The sequence below is a fragment of the Triturus cristatus genome, chromosome 3_2, assembly GCF_964204655.1.
Source record: "Triturus cristatus chromosome 3_2, aTriCri1.1, whole genome shotgun sequence".
NCBI classification, from domain to species: Eukaryota; Metazoa; Chordata; class Amphibia; order Caudata; family Salamandridae; genus Triturus; species Triturus cristatus.
In genome coordinates, this window is record NC_140584.1 from 590,285,453 (window position 1) to 590,302,378 (window position 16,926).

The following is a 16,926-nucleotide window of genomic DNA, read 5'->3' on the forward strand; positions in this document are numbered from 1 at the left end:
GCATTCTAAGAGATCACCTTTACTTTTAATAAGGCAGCAGGGCCGCACTCTGACAGAAGTTTCTTTTAGTGGGACAGTGTAAACACTCGTAACAGATGAGCTGTCATTTTAGTCGGACAGTGCCAGCACTCTGACAGAGCAGAGTTGCGTTTAGCAGGACAGTGTCAGCATTCTTAGAGATCACCTTTACTTTTAATAAGGCAGCAGGGCCGCACTCTGACAGAAGTTTCTTTTAGCGGGACAGTGTCAGCATTCTAAGAGATCACCTTTACTTTTAATAAGGCAGCAGGGCCGCACTCTGACAGAAGTTTCTTTTAGTGGGACAGTGTAAACACTCTAACAGATGAACTGTCATTTTAGTCGGACAGTGCCAGCACTCTGACAGAGCAGATTTTCTTTTAGTAAAACGGGGATGTACTAAAAGCAGGGCCACTGGAATTACGCGATTGTGCGGCGATTATTGCATAGTAATAGATATGCCGCGGTTGCCACATAATCCATCGTCTACCACATAATCTGCAGATTTTTTTTGTTTTAATTCTAGCTCAAACGGTTCATAAATTACTAAATATTGCAGCGATGCGCGCTGCCGCTCAGTGGAAGGCCCTTTGCAGATCAAGACTGGTCACCTTTCTGTTGTTTATTGCCATATTCAGGGTTTAAACTGGCACTAATGAGGTGCAACCAATGCCCGGGCAGAGTTAGTAAGTGTAGAAATGACAAAAAAATAAGGACGTAGTAGTAGTACAAAATGTGCTGCATTATACTGCATAGTTTCGCTTTTCTTGCGGCATAATTTACTCAACCCTGCCTCATTATTTGCCCCTCTCCCACCGCATAATTCCAGTGGCCCGGACTATAAAATCAGCTTTACTTTTAGTACGAAAGTGCCAGCACTAACAGACCAACTTTTCTTTTAGTAGACAGGGCAGCACTCAAAAATATCAGCTTTACATTTAGTAGAACAGGACAGCACTCCAAGATCAGCTTACTTTAGTAGGGCAGTGCAGCACTTGTGCAGACTGAGACACTTTGACTGGCACAGCGCCAGGTCTTCCCTACAGGGCTCCTGCAGGTGCCCGCACTTCTGTCCTGTACTCGTGCACTGTCTGGGGGATGGGCCTTGTTCTTGGAGCGTGGCTTCGATATCCCTGTACAGGACAGGGTCGGCACTTCTGTGTCGGGCTGCTACAACTTTATACAGGCAGGCACTGGTGCTTCTCAGCTGGCCACTGGTCTGCTGCCCTTAGGATTGGCGGTACTGACAGCCGTCAGCAAGGATAGATTACTTGTAATAGGAAAGGTATCAGCACTTCTGAGCACCGGCGCTTCGTTTTTAATGGAAGCGTACTGGCACTTCTCTGAAGCCCTTCTGCACTTTGAATAGGGCACTAGCGACTCCGCTCTGCGAGGCTGCAGTGCTTGTAACGGGAAGGTGCCACCAGTTCCCCACGAGGCAGCAAAACCTTCAAGATAGGACAGTACCGGTACTTCCGAGCAAGGCTGCCCCGTAATAGGACAGTACTACCCCTTCTCATGGCTACTAAACTTTACATGGAACACCCTGGCAGTTCGGAGCTGGACTTTGGATAGGGCAGTGGCGACGCTTCTCAGCACTGGTAACATGCTTCCAACAGGAAAGTGCCTGCACTTCTCCCCTGCACTGCTAAGAGTTTCATGGGGCAGCTCTGCAACTCCCGAGAAAGGATGCAGTACTTGTAATGTGATGGTACCTGCACTCCTCAAAGACACTCTCTCTCTCTCTCTCTCTCTCTCCCTCTCTCTCTCTCTCTTTCTCTCTCTTTCTTTTAAACGAGCATTGTCTGCGTTTTTAAAACGAAAGACGAAAATGTAAAAGAAAAAAGCCTAGAAATGGGTCAGGTTGGCAAATGCAAAGCCCGCTTTTGGAAGGGGGTTTGTGACACTCAGGACGGAGTTTTTGTAGGAGAGAGAGAGGGATACCTGTATTTACATTTTGACTCAGTATTGTAACGTGAGAACTTAAAAGATATTGCACTGAATGTCAACATTTATATAGCGCTTACTACCCCTATGTGGGGTGCTGAAGCGCTTGCACACATGAGAAGCTCACTACACTGTTTAGGGTGTGGGGGTGGTGAAATGTGGTCTTTGTTTTGATCTTATGTGGGAAGTGTTTCCATATTGTGCGCGTTAATCTCTGAGGCGTGGTGAACGTGCTACGGGACACAGGGTTTAACAGTGTGATGGATGCAGAAGTGTGAGAGACAGGTGCATAGTTTATTGTTTTCAGCAAGATGGCGGCTTTGAGCAGCTCTGCAGGTACCTTATGGAATCTATTTCCATAGTCCAATGAGCTGGTTACTGCACTGGGCTGTCCCAGTGCTTAATTAGTAAAAGAAGTAAGTGCCAGGGCCCTTCTCTGCACCACCCATTGCCCCTGCCAGCGCTGCCAATGATATTACCAACACAGCTACTAACCATCACACTCTTACAAGTGATACTTTTCAGACTATATTTAGGTATTTGTACTCATTAAATACACTTCATCGTATCTCAAACTTAAAAAGATAGCGCCGCCATGTGGTGACTGCCACTAGAGCAGTTGCTGGCAATTAAGTGCAGGTGCTGAGCACCTGAAACCACCAGCTCAAGTTAAGCACTGGGTTGACCATTCTGAAATATTTTGTTTAAAGTTATGGCCCTGAGCAGACATACATTGGAGAGAGATATGGATCAGAGATCTGCAGGGATGGACTTTGTTAAAATCATCCCATATCTGATTGCCTTTGTGAGATGTCAAGAAGTAGTCACAGTATGCAACCAGTTGAGACTCGCAATGGTGCACTAAATGAAAGTCCTCCATTGGCCAGCGGCATGTGGCAGGGCACTTCAGTCATTCCATGCCTGTTCAGTTGGCAATGGGTGGTTTAAATGATGTGGGCTGGTACGGTAGTGGGTGATGGGCATGACCATATCAGTTTTTTTTTATACGAGTATCAAGCAGTATAAGGAAATTATTATGCAATCTATAGGACCCACAATAGACAGCAAAACTGCTGAGTGTTATGGACTTAGCATTAGTGTGAGGCAGGAGGGTTATATATTGTACAGTAACTGCATTTATAAAGCACTCGCTAACCCTGATGAGGCGTAGTAGCGCTTCAAGCCGGGCAGCATGCCGCTCCAGAACCCAGGGTTAGTAGTTTGTTTTTGGTTACTGTTGGTTATTGGGATTACTCTTATACTGTTAAAGAAACCATGCCATGCATTGACTCCAGTTTGTATGCGGTAGCTTTAAGTAATAGGAGGTAGCTGTGATCTGGGGTATGTGAATCCATGCGTTGTTTGGGGATATTAATACTTGAGCTACTGGAGATTAGGTATTGTTAGGCTGTCGGGGTGTGACTTTTAAAGGAAAAGTGATCATTGAAATGAGACGTGGGCAATTTGTGATGATGCAATAACAGGGATTAACACAAACATGAAAGGTGACTTAGACTAGGATGTGCCAAGAGAGATGCGGCATGCAGAGGATGGCAGTAACATAAACTCTGTGGGTCAGATAAATCTGGCGTCGCCTTCCTGAATGACAAGAGGCTGCATGTATGAAGATCGACAAAGCATTACTATGGTATACCAATGGAGAATGTGCAGTATAAACACCTCTAACATAACACCGTGTTTGTCACAGAAGAGAGATTCAGGGTTCTCTCTTCTGTGTCTATTGAGGTCTCATGATGAATTGATGTGGGATCAGACGCCCTCTAGTGAAATAAAGTGGAACTTCACCAACTACCTAGGCATTCTTTATAAACCCTGCACAGTTCACTGTTATTGTAACTGTATTGTATTTGCATTAAAATACCTTTTACGAGGAATTGAAGTGTCCTGGGTGCAGAAGCGGTCAGAGATGCTTAGAACTTTTAGGCCCAGATTTACGAAAAGTTTGTCTCATGCTTGTATTACTTTTTTAATGCAGCCTGACGCAAAGTCTTTTGCTGTGATTTACAAACCAGTACAGATCACAAATGTCATTGGTTTGTAATCCAAAGTAATGCAAGACAGCACAGTCTGCTGCCTTGCTTTCCTCTGCAGCAAAGGGCGTTCCCTGGTTGGTGCATTGGTGTTCCCATACAACCAGATTAAACAAAACCATTTAAAATAGGGTCCAAGGGATATATATTTTTTAAAGACCCACACCTGATTTTATCCCCAGCACCAACTGAATGTATAACACACGAAACACAGGGGGTCTAACAGCCAAATTTGAGAGGCTACACTGTCGATACTGAGTCAACAAGATCTCAAAATATCTTTATCGCACACACATAACGTATTAATAAAGATAAAGAAGGAAAAAAGGCTAACACTACATGCATAGAGGACACCGGTACATCATCGATTATTCGTAAAATGGCTGATTAATCCACAACAGATTGTAAAGGGCCCTTATGTAGACAGATAATTGTCACTGTCTTCTTTTGCACTGTTCTATTTTTTAATTAGGAGGCGTGTCCAGTCCGTAGAATAAAGTATTTAGAAGGAGGACATTCCATCCTATTTTAAATCACTTTTTTGTTCGTTGCACTATTTCTTCTTACTTTACCATCAAAAGATCAGTCATCATGGACGGTTTGTGTATTTGGTGGACCAAATCCTGATACAACAATAAGGTGCGGAGCTGAGTGTCCCACTGATCAGGGGACCAGCCTCATTTGCACATGGGTTTGGCCAAATGATAGGACTGATCATTGAGTCTAATTTGATGGAAACCCTTTACAATCTGTTGTGGATTAATCAGCCATTTTACGAATAATCGATGATGTACCGGTCTCCTCTATGCATGTAGTGTTAGCCTTTTTTCCTTCTTTATCTTTATTAATACGTTATGTGTGTGCGATAAAGATATTTTGAGATCTTGTTGACTCAGTATCGACAGTGTAGCCTCTCAAATTTGGCTGTTAGACCCCCTGTGTTTCGTGTGTTATACGTTCCCATACAACCACCCATGGGTTTTGATGCAAAAAAAAAGAATTGTACACAGAGATTTGCACCAAAATTCTGCGCAAAAAAAAGAATTGTAGACATGGATTTGTTCTGAAATCCTGTGCATTCCTGAGGCAAGTGTAATGAGGAGAAATGTTTTCCTCTTTCTCTGTGAGGAAGATGCCTGAAAAGCATAGTTTTTGTGCAGGAAAGGAGACTTTCTTACTGAAAAACTATACTCAGTACAATGCATACACCAGACCCTGTGGAGCCGGGGTGCCTGCCTTGGCGTATGGCAGCCACAAGTGGGCCAACGCAGGGAGAGAGCAGAACCGTGGCACTTGTAAGTAGATAGGGAGCAGTCCTGCTCCCTCCCATTCACGCAATGCAGTGCAGCAACTTTCCTTGCTGTGTTGTGTGAACTCCTTGTACAAACGCCCCTTAATGTTTCCCAGACTCTCGTGCATGGCCTCATGATTACAGAAAACATCCTGAACTGTTTCACCTGAGTCACTGAGAGTCGCCAAAAACGTCCTCATTGGGCCTCTTATTCTCACCAAGAGCTTTTACTGGGCCCCCAAGATCTACACAGATACCTTGTTAGAAGAACACAGACCAGCTACACTAGCAACCTTAGATCTCCACAGAGGTATTAGATTGGGCCTTTCAGATCTGCTCCTAAACCTACACGCGGATGCCCAGATTTACAAAGATTTCACTTCTAGTTTGCATTACTTTATAAGGCAGACCAGTCGCAAAATCCAGGATGGTGTTTACCAACCACCGCAAACGGCGATTTGCGTTAGTTTCTAACCAGCCGTACAAGTGCATAAAAAAAGTATGGGAACTATAATGCTGCATGGAGTGAGGGTGGGGTGAGTGAGCATGTGGGCCGGGTCAGAGGCATGGATAAAAAAACAAAAATATTCAGTAACGTTTTTCAGTCTTTTACCTTCAGGTAATTACATATAAAATAATTCACTATTGTACATTATGAAACCTCTATTAGTGAATGCACTGCAGAGGTATGTGTGTGTGTACATACAGAGCCACTGAAGTGAAACCTGGTTGGTGCGGTGGGGAATAGTGACTTGTGTATGTTTAGTTCTATGAGGTCAGTCTGTGTCCGAAAGCACTTTGACTCTGTAAGTCATTATATTAAACTTGCATTATACACATCATAAGATAGGCTGCTACAAAATGCGCCAAAATGTTTAAAATAAAAAGCACTTCAAAATATAGATTTTAGTAATTTCCAGAATGTATGTAGTGTCATTTTTTAAAAATCTGTCTTTTAAAGGCACACACTTCATAGCTTAGCTTAGATGGTACAATACTACTCACAAAGAATCCACCTGTGTCATCAGGAAGTGTAAGTGATTCTGTTAATTTAAGCCAATAGTGCTTTCCCAGCACTTTTACACTTGCTGATTGATCAGTTGCGCACATTTACATTTCTTTCGAGCAGCAGACACCCTGGCAAGAAGGCTTGTTTAGCTGTCTGTCCCTTCTTTGGTTTCACAGCACAGGAGACTCCCTGCCTTACAGCTCAACTGAAGCATTTAAGGTCTCGACATTAACCATCCCGGGACGGTTCTTTTCACATAAAGTAGGGAAACTGTTTTTATTAAAAATGAAAAACGTATGTGTACATCGTGCCCCTCAGAGCCTGCCCATTTCATTCACTGTTTGTAACCAAAAGTCATGCAAGGGAGTGCACCGCGCTGCCTTTCCTTACATTGCATCTAAGAGGGGTTCCCCGAGTGGTGTCTGGGCCTTCCCGTGCAACCACCTATGGATCTTGATGCAAATACATATCTACAAAGACTTGTAGACGTGGATTTGTGTCAAAACCCTGCGCCTCCCTAAGGCTGTCATAATGAGGAGAAATATTATAATTTCCTTTGTTTTAACCTCTTTGCATGTGTGCTGCACTGTGCAGCACACATGTGCAAAGAGGAAAGTGTCTTTCAGCATCTTGATGTGGAGAAGGGGACCCTTCCTGTAGGAAAACGATGCAGACCACAGCACAGACACTCCTGCACTAAAGCGCAAAGAAGCCTGCGTTGGCACATGGCTGCAGTGGGAGCGCCAGCGCAGGGACATAGCACAACTGCACTGCTCCATCGTAGATGTGGGGAGTTCTGATCTCTCCTGTTGACGCAACGTGGTGCAACAACCTTGCTTGCTGCCCCGGTTGCATCAAAGTCTCGCAAATCTGAACCCGAGTCTTTGAGATTCGCAAGATCCCTCTTGCAGTGGGCCACGTTCAGCTGCACGGAGCACGCGCACTGGGCTTTCCAGATCTGCCCTGCTGTGATGACGGCTTGAGATCGACACAGAATCTCGGGCTGGATGTTACAAATCCGCAGAGTCCACACGCTGCCTTTACACGAACTCCGGGCTAGTCATCTGAGATCTGCATCGAAAACCTGCACTGGGCCTCTCAGATTAACAGGGAGCCCCTGCACTGGGCCTCTCAGATTACAGGGAGCCCCTGTCCTGGGCCTCTCAGATTACATGGAGCCCCTGCACCGGGCCTCTCAGATTACAGGGAGCCCCTGCACCGGGCCCCTCAGATTGACAGGGAGCCCCTGCACCGGGCCCCTCAGATTGACAGGGAGCCCCTGCACCGGGCCTCTCAGATTACAGGGAGCCCCTTCATCGGGCCTCTCATATTACAGGGAGCCCCTGCACCGGGCCTCACAGATTAACAGGGAGCCCCTGCACCGGGCCCCTCAGATTGACAGGGAGCCCCGGCACCGGGCCCCTCAGATTGACAGGGAGCCCCTGCACCGGGCCTCTCAGAATACAGGGAGCCCCTGCATCGGGCCTCTCAGATTACAGGGAGCCCCTGCATCGGGCCTCTCAGATTACAGGGAGCCCCCGTCCTGGGCCTCTCAGATCTGCAAACACCAAATAGGAAGTGCACACTGACCACCCCCGCCCTTCTTCCGCTCAACTCTGTTTCCCCATCTCGGCTCTGCTGCCGGCATCCTGCTATCTGCGCACACCCCATGCCCACAGCTGATTGGCTGCTGAGATCCAGATGTGGCCAGAGCCCAACCGCATCCTTCCAGCGCAGAGATCGAGGCTGTTCTGAAGGACGACCCTTCCATAAGTGAGCAGAGCAGGAGAGGCGAGCGCCGCGGCTGTTCGTGAGAGAAGTTTAGAGATTGTGTGTAAAGGAAGCTTATTTTATACTGTAGCTGTCCTGCTGCCCTGTGTGTGAGAGACAGGAGCATACGGCGCCGCTGTCTGTGTGAGAAACGTGAACGTCTGCCGCCTGTGCTGTGCACTTCGTGTGAGGGAAACTTGCAGTGCGGTTGCCTGTCCCGTCCCGTACCTGCTGTGCTGCCTTACTATATCAACTGCTGTGTGTCTGTGGGAAGCGTGTGGTTCTGCCGGTGCTGTATGGGAGGAAATATTGCATTATTGCCGCCTCTGTTGTGCCTGTTTACATGTGTGCGAGACGCGTGCAGTTTCTGTCTGTGTCTGAGGAACGCGTGTCCTCCTGCTGCACGGGTCTTCTCCTGTCGGCAGGGGGAGCTAGCCTCCCTTATTTCTACAGGCTGTACAGTAGTGTTAGAACCTGTAAGTGCCGCTGCTTGCGACATACCAGCTCTGTATTTGTGGAAGAAGCTTGAACTACTAACCGCCCGCTATTTGCGAGGGAAGCTTGCACTGCAGGTTATCTACCTGGGCTTTTAGAAAGATTCTGACGTTGCTACTGACCTGGAATGTGTCTTTGAACAATGGGCAGTGGATGGAAATTTTCCAAGCATTCCACCCAGCTCGTATCGTAGCGGTTTCCTTTTCTGCATGTGTACCTACCTTGCACCCCTGAGGGAAGCTTGCTCTGTTCATTCCTGGAGTTTACTGGTTCTGGGTGTATAAGGGAAGCTTGCACTGCTGCTGGCTGTATTATTCCTTTTCTATGTGTGACCGAAACGTTTGCACCTCTGTTGCCTGTGACATTGCATTGTTGTGCCGGTTCTCTGTCTCTCTCTCTGTCTCTCTCTCTCTCTGTGCTTGTGCATGCATGAAGCTTGCACTGGCACTGCGGCTGCCTGGACTGCACCTGGTGTGTGGGCTCCCACACCTGCACTTTGTGAGGAAAATTGGCCCTGCTGCTGCCATTTGTTGCACCTTATATTGGTCATGAGGGAAGTTTGCGTTGTTGCAGCCAGTGCGTGCGTATAGGAACCTTGCACCACTGGCAAACTGCACAATAAATGCTCAGAGTCGAGAAGGGAGGCTTGCCCTGCTGTCACTAGCGTAGGGAGAGAAGCTTGCACTGCCGTCACTAGTGTAAGGAGGGACGCTTGCACTGCCGTCACTCGTGTAGGGAGAGAGAAGCTTACCTTTCCATCACTGGACGTGTAGGGAAAGACGCTTACACTTTCGTCACTAGTGTAGGGAGGGAAGCTTGCACTGCCGTCACTAGTGTAGGGAGGGAAGCTTCCACTGCCGTCACTCGTGTAGAGAGAGAGAAGCTTACCTTTCCGTCACTCGTGTGTAGAGAAAGAAGCTTACACTGCCGCCACTTTTGTAGGGAGGGAAGCTTGCATTGTCGTCTCTAATGTAGGGGGGCTCGAATTTTAGCTCTGGGCGCTGTGCGCCCACTATGTATGAGGGAAGCTTGCACGTCCGCTGTTGTCACTGTGCCTCAGGGAACCTTGCACTACCGCTCTGGGCACTCTCCGCTCACTGCGTACGAGGTAAGCTTGCACTTCCGCTCTGGGCACTGTGTCTCACTGTGTCTGAGGCAAGCTTGCACTAACGCTCTGGCTCATTGCACTCCCACTGTGGACACTGTGCCTCACAATGTCTGAGGGAACCTTGCACTTCCACTCTGGCTCACAGCTTATGAGGTAAGCTTGAACTTCTGCTGTGGGCATTGTGCCTCACTGTGTCTGAGGCAAGCTTTCACTACCGCTCTGACTCACTGCTTATGAGGGAAGCTTGCACTCCCACTGTGGACACTGTGTCTGAACGAACCTTGCACTTCCGCTCTGGGCACTCTGCGCTCACTGGGTATGAAGAAAACTTGCACTTCCGCTCTGGGCACTGTGCCCCTCGCTGTGTATGAGGGAAGCTCGCGCTTCTATTGTCCACGATGTACACTCTTTTATGAGTGATGAACACGTGCAATGCTGCAGAATTTGAGGGAGGGCACCTGAACTGCCGACTTAAGAGATTCCTTTCAGTATCTTAAAAGTTCATCTTCATGAGGTTGCACCCCTAACAGTCGCGTGTGCCCTGCAAATCACAGCTTCTGACTAGGGAGGTCACTTTGTACGCGAGCAGTGTACTTATATTTATGTGTTGTAGGTCTCCCCTAAGCAGCGCTTGCGCTGTTTCTTCAAGACATGCTGAATTCAGGATATGGACATTAAACTCTGCCCATGTTCCGCCCATCTTTACAATTGGCTCTTCTTCCTGTCCTTTGTCAATGATTGCTTTTGATTTGTCAATAGGCTTAGTAGTCCCTCCTTAGTACTTCCCTCTCTCCTGTTGTTACCTCCCATAAGGACAGCCCCTCTTACATGTGTCTTACTCTGTAGCTTTCATTAGCAGTTAGGTAGGACTATTTTCTTAATTAATGTCTTGTAGAAGCAGGCACGAAAAGCTGTGCGAGCGCATAGAAATGGCGTCCGTTTCTTTTATATTCAGCACAACACAGCGCTACCTCTGTAAAGCAGCGCTTTAGCGTGGCGTTCACCCCCCCCCACTGAGATTTTAAATAATCATTTTTTAGGTCTCGTCTGAGACAGCGCTTTAGCGCTGCTCTCGCGAGAGCTTTTGTAAATGGGAGATCTGGAAGTGCAAACGAGTGCTTTCAGGCCTCCAAATACAGTGCATGTGCGCCGGGCACGCGCACCATTTGGCAGCCTGTTCACCATTTGCTTTCACTTTCCGGCCGCATGGCCGCTTTGTTGTTTGATCGCGATCACTTTCACTTTCGCGGCCGCTTGTTCCCTGTGTCCTTACCAATTACAGTTGCCTCAATCACTCTATTCTTATTCCTCGCCTTTCTACTTCATCATCACGTTTTGTTCTTTCCACCTCCACTCTTTCCACCCCCATTATCCTCATTTTCTTTCCCTTCGGTTATTCTTCCCCTTCCGCATTCTCATCCGGTTCCTTCCTCGTTTCTTTCTCTGCTCCCATCCCTTCCGTTTGTTCCTACACGTCATTCTCCGCTAACTTCCCGTCGATATTTTGTCGATATTTTCGCCATCTTACTTTCCCTCCTCTCTCCGGCCTTTCTCGCTTTTAATTTTCACGGTCTGTCCCTCCCTGCGCCCCAGTCCTTACTTCATCCCTCCATTGTCTATACTCCAGGTCTCTATGCTTCTTCTCATATTCGCACTCTCCCTTCCTTATTCCCCACCGTCCCCATCTTTTCCGTTCTACCCATCTTCCTACCCTTCACCTCCACTTCATTTGTCCTTACACACCCCCTTATATTCACTCTATCGCCTCCCCATGATCCATCTTCCTTCTGATGATCCTTTCCCTTCCCCCTTCCCCTTCTTATTCAGAGAGCGTTGTAATTGTATTTATCTAGGCCGGGCTTACTACCCCTGACGAGGTGTCGAAGTTAGTTTCTCCGTTAACCTCCACTACTTTTATTTTTCCTTTTCTGTCTCCTACCTGGATCCCTTTCCCTCCACCTTTCTGTATGTTTCTTTCTCCACCACAGGTGTAACGACAGACCTCTCCATATTTTCCTGGCTCTCTCGACATAAAGTGTATTTACATGCAATGAACCCAAAATGTAAATCCTTGACAAAGTCAGTGGTTATTCTGATAATCTGGCATTGATCCAACCCTCCTGCACCAATTTTGGACACCCCAACACCAAAGGTTTATTTTAAAGGCAATTGATGGAACACCTGATTTTTTGTCAATACTGTGTTTTTCTGTATTATTAGGTACCTGTTTGTCAATAAGGGGCAGTCTTGGTAATAACTACGGCTTGTCTTTTAATACCCGTGCCAATGTCTTTGCCATCCCTTGTCTTGGGGGAGCTCATGAACAGACAGCCAACAAGCATTTACAATGCAACGGTCTCGGCATTGTTAAAGTTAGAGCTATTGGCATTGCTCATGACAATGCCGTTTCTTTAAATGTTTTAAAAACAAAAACATAAACAAAAATAATGTCATGAGCAATGCCAATAGCTCTAACTTTACCAATGCTGAGACCATTGCATTGTAAATGCTTGTTTTCTCAAGCTGCCCGGCACCCCGCACTCCAGCAGTGGCGGCCGCACACACCACTCGCGGGATGCTGCTTGAGTAATCACGGCCGCTTCTTGTTTCACATTCCAGGCGAGCATTTCTCTCTTAGTGTGGCACCCATCTCACGGCCACTGAGCTGTCAGTAACTTTTTTAAACATTTAGGGCGAGCATTTCTTTTTCAGCGCGGCACTCATCTACCGGCCGCCGCGCTGTTTGGAATCTTTAAAAAAACATTTCGGGCGAGTATTTCTCTCTCAGCGTGGCACCGGCTCATCGCACCAAGCTTCATCGCACTTCCCTCAAGAATTGCTACCTCGTGTCATCAGATGCCCCATGCAGTACATTACACGCATAACTTTTATATACACTGGTGCCGCGTTTCATGTTTGAGCACGGCGCCCGCTTTTATGTTTCTTGTTGTACTTGCAAAGTTTCACTCCTAGGAGGAGGGGCAAGGCGCTCCAGGTCAACACCATGCTCACGTGCAGTAACAGCAAGCAAGGAACGTTGGGTAGTCCGTCTTCTTTGTCTAGCTACCAGTCCTCCCAGATCAGTCGTGCTGGGAACAGTAACTAGAGCTATGGCCTTGCAGAGGCTCCGCCTAAGCCTTGGGAAACCCGGCGGGGTCCGCATGACTACAACGTCTTTCAGTGAGTACCAACACAACATCTTCTGCAGCTTATCTTCCTATTGCCATTTAAACCCTAGCACTTATGGCCCCTGCTGATGTAATCTTCCAGAGTGCGTGCTTCTCTGGCTGTTGGTCTGGTGTGTGTTATAAAGAAACATGCTCTAATCATAATCCACGGGATCCCAGCTAGTAATTGACCCCTGGGAGGTTCACATTTGGAACGTACACTTGTATTTCACACTCCTCATCCTGGCGCTGGTGATGTTGCCTGCCTCTACGAGAGGTTAGTGTAATCGCTGAAGGCTAACACAAATATCATCCACTAAAATTACCTGTAGGTATTCATTTACAAATACACCCTTTGCACCTCTGATTATGTCACTTGCTACCAGTTCAGTGTTTTTAGGTCTCACCTGGCGTTAGCAGTGCGCATGCGCTGCACTCGCCATGCGAGGGTTTCTTGGAATCGATATGATTCCAGAAGTCCTGTCGCTGCTACGCCTGCAATTTTGATTTGTGTGCGTCGTTTTACATCATGGATGATGCAAAACACAGTGTAATGATTGCACCGGAGGCAATCATTAGACTGAGGGTTGCCACCCTGTCCGCTTTTGGCCCCGCCCACCGAGATTGGCTCTTTTACTTGCGGCGTGACACAGTGCTTTGTAATTGCTGGAGAGCACTTTCTTTTTTTCATTCGCACAATGGCGTGGCGACAGCTTTTTTTAAGTCGGTGGTATAATGGCGTCCAATGGTGTGACGTGGCGACAGCTTTTTTTAAGTCGGCGGTATCATGGCGTCCTCACACGCGCAGTAATTGTGAAGCGCGATGTTTATTTGTTTTTTTAAAATTTGTTTATTTTTTAATTATGGCGGCCGTGTGTTTAACTTTACTTTGTACGCATGTTATTGCCGCTGTACGTGCCTTTAAGAACTCTCGATCAAAAGTGAAGACTCTTCATCACACACAGGGTGTTGGTGTTGAAATTATGGCTACAGCTGTGCATTGTCTTTCGACAGCAAGCTTTTATAGTTTGGCTGGCTGTCTGCTGCCACTCTCTTGATATCCCTCCCTCAGTTTGTAAAACACTGCACAAACGTGTGCTTCCTCATGCGCACACACTAGCTGCAGCGAGCAGCCTTGTGTTGCAGCGGCCGTGGCTCTTTTGGTGTCCTTAGTGTGTCACTGTGTGGTACTGCCTCACATGTGGAGCACATTGAGCAGCTCCCTTGAATGAGGCCAGTTGAATTAGCAACCAATTCCTGCTGTGTACTCGTGTTGCTTCTCTTGCACCATGCCCCCTGCCCTAGACTAATTCCTGAAACCGCCTCAGCCCGAGCACACTTCACCTGTTTGTTCATTAACCAGGAGCTCCTTGCTGCGCTTCCTCCGACTCTGACGATGTATCGCGACCCCCCGTGATAAATATTTGCGTATGTTACTGTAACTGGAAGTACACGCTAGGCTTCCCTGCTGGAGAATACGGAGCGTGCTTCCACGTGGTTGGAAGCCAGTGCTTTTACAGTGGCTTCGCCAGTTACATCACTGTTGCCAAGCAACTCTTCCCCTCCCCCACCGCTGTGCAGCCAGCTATCACTGCTGCGTAGTTTTGGTTGTCTGCATAAGGATGGCGAGCCGGCCAACCACGTGCAACTTTCTTAGTCTGGCAACATTCAAGACCCTCGCTGTGTGGGGGTCATAGTGTGCCCTGAGGGCAGCTTTATGGACGTGCCTGTTGAACTCCTTGGAGACGTTAGCGCGGAGCCCGTACATAAATCTGTCTTTCATGAATGAACAAGCATTAAAAATGCAATAGGTCTCACCTTTCATTAAGTTAAAGCCATTTGCTTTGCTATACAATACCATTAGCAAAGCAAATAGCTTTAACTTAATCAAAGGCGAGACCTATTGCATTTTCAATGCTTGTTTTAGCTACTCTCGCTCAGTATTCGGAAACTTGTGAGCTCATGGGGGAAGAGTGATACTACAGCTCCCAGAATGCAGAGCACTGGTTCCTCTAACCTGGATTAGCGCAGGTTGTATACATGTCATGAGGTAACTTGGTAGTACAGCCCAAACACACTTTTGCCAGTGTTCAGCTATTGTTGTTTTTAAACACCTATTAATTTGTTAAAACAGCAAAATGTTTCATCCTGTGCACGTTCCATCAAACTCTTATGATGTGGGAGTAGTGTGTTATCGTGTTTGTAGCATAAGTGCTTGTTCAGTTTATCTGCTTGTTGGAAGTCACCTTGTAACAGTTTCTTGCAGTGGTACGTACCTGCACATAGTAGGGCTTCACAGTAGCGACTGCAAATTGCATCAGATTTCTTATCACCAGTGAGATGAGTGTGGGTCATGTGCCAGCAGCTTTCTTTTCGGCATTGCTAGGTTTCTTAACTGAGTCTGCACAGTGCCAATGTCAACATTAGAAATACAAGGGGCAGGTGTCCAAAGTTGGTGCAAGGAGGCTGGATAGGTGCAGTGGCTATCATTAGTGCCACGGGTGCAGCTGTACCGGGGATCATGCCAGATTTTAAGGATAGCTGCATAGCATACATTCATGCACAAATAGTGCCAAAGATAATTATTTACATAGGGGATGGTTATCTAAGAATGTGGCATTTGCTCTTCTCCTCACTCTCCGTCCTTCTGCTTTACGCTGCTCTTCTCCTCACTCTCCTTCTTTGTGCCTCACACTGCTCTTCTCTTCACCGTCCTGCCTTGTGCCTCACACTGCTTTTCTCCTCACTCTCAGTCCCTGTGCCTCACGTGGCTCTTCTCCTCCTCACTCTCCGTCCTTATGCCTCACACTGCTCTCCTCTTCACTCTCCTTCCTTGTCCCTCACACTGCTCTTGTCCTCACTTTCCTTCTTTGTGCTTCCGCTGCTCTTCTCCTTTTCACTCTCCTTCTTTGTGCTTCACACTGCTCTCCTCCTCACATTCCTTCCTTGTGCTTCATGCTGCTCTCCTCCTCACTCTCCTTCCTTGTGCCTCACCCTGCTCTTCTACTCACTCACCTTTCTTGTGCCTCACGCTGCTCTTCTCCTCCCACTCTCCTTCCTTGTGCCTCACAATGCTCTTCTCCTCACTCTCCTTCCTTGTGCCTCATGTTGCTCTCCTCCTCACTCTCCTTCCTTGTGCCTCACGCTGCTCTTCTCCTCACTCTCCTTCCTTGTGCCTCATGCTGCTCTTCTCCTCACTCCTTCCTTGTCCTCACACTGCTCTTCTCCTCACTCCTTCCTTGTGCCTCATGCTGCTCTTTTCCTCACTCTCCTTCTTTGCGCCTCATGCTGATCTCCGCCTCCTCACTCTCCTTCCTTATGCATCACGCTGCTCTTTTCCTTACTCTTCTTCCTTGTGGCTCACACTGCTCTTCTCCTCACTCTCCTTCCTTGTGCCTCATGCTGCTCTTCTACTCACTCTCCTTCCTTGTGCCTCACGCTGCTCTTCCCCTCACTTTCATTCCATGTGCCTCATGCTGCTCTATTTACCTCCTCACTCTCCTTCCTTATGCTTCACGCTGCTCCACAACTAACAATTACAATTCAACCACATAATTCCACTACACACCACATACATACACTCCATAACACATGGTAAAAGACATAGTGCCGATATCGGCAACCCCCCGCTTAGCAGTAATTGGTTGCGTTGCACAAAATAATCAGTCCACACAAATTTTGTTGGAAAACAGTTTGCTGCAGGCTTATTTTATACAAGAAGTATGCCAATGTGGTGGGTTTTCTTACGGGCGATTCAAGGGCAGGCATCGGTGACTAACCTAAGCTGCCCTGCCCTGCCCGCCTGATGAGCCAAACTGCACCATGGCCAACCCAATCGGTGCTACCATTTATGTGGGGATTATTCCCTTAATTGCCGTGGACCACCAGCAGATAACTTTACTCACGCTTTTTTAGGGGCGGAGCGTTACAAGGCAAGCTCCCGTTGCTCAGGCTTACAACCGCCCGAAGGACTAGCGGGGTGCCAACGTTTTCATCCAGGGTCCTGTCGTAAAGACTCCTGGGGTTTGGCATAAGGCACCCCTATTGTGTACCTGAAAAGGGTACCCCTA

At 47.5% G+C, this 16,926-nt stretch overlaps 1 protein-coding gene across 11 annotated transcripts in view; it reads left to right on the plus strand.

The window, feature by feature from the left end:
- Window positions 1-16,926, plus strand: part of LOC146857785 (myotubularin-related protein 9-like) — a 452,543-nt gene that overhangs the window by 217,606 nt on the left and 218,011 nt on the right. For 5 of the 11 annotated variants that reach the window (XM_085648400.1, XM_085648404.1, XM_085648414.1 and 2 more), the window contains exon 1: window positions 8,014-8,146. The exons of 3 other annotated variants lie outside the window; for them this stretch is intronic. The gene's annotated coding sequence lies outside the window, so the exon portion shown is untranslated. Of the gene's footprint in view, window positions 1-8,013; window positions 8,147-16,926 lie in introns of those variants that run through there. 3 more of the 11 variants (XM_085648402.1, XM_085648405.1, XM_085648412.1) reach the window with 3 other exon arrangements.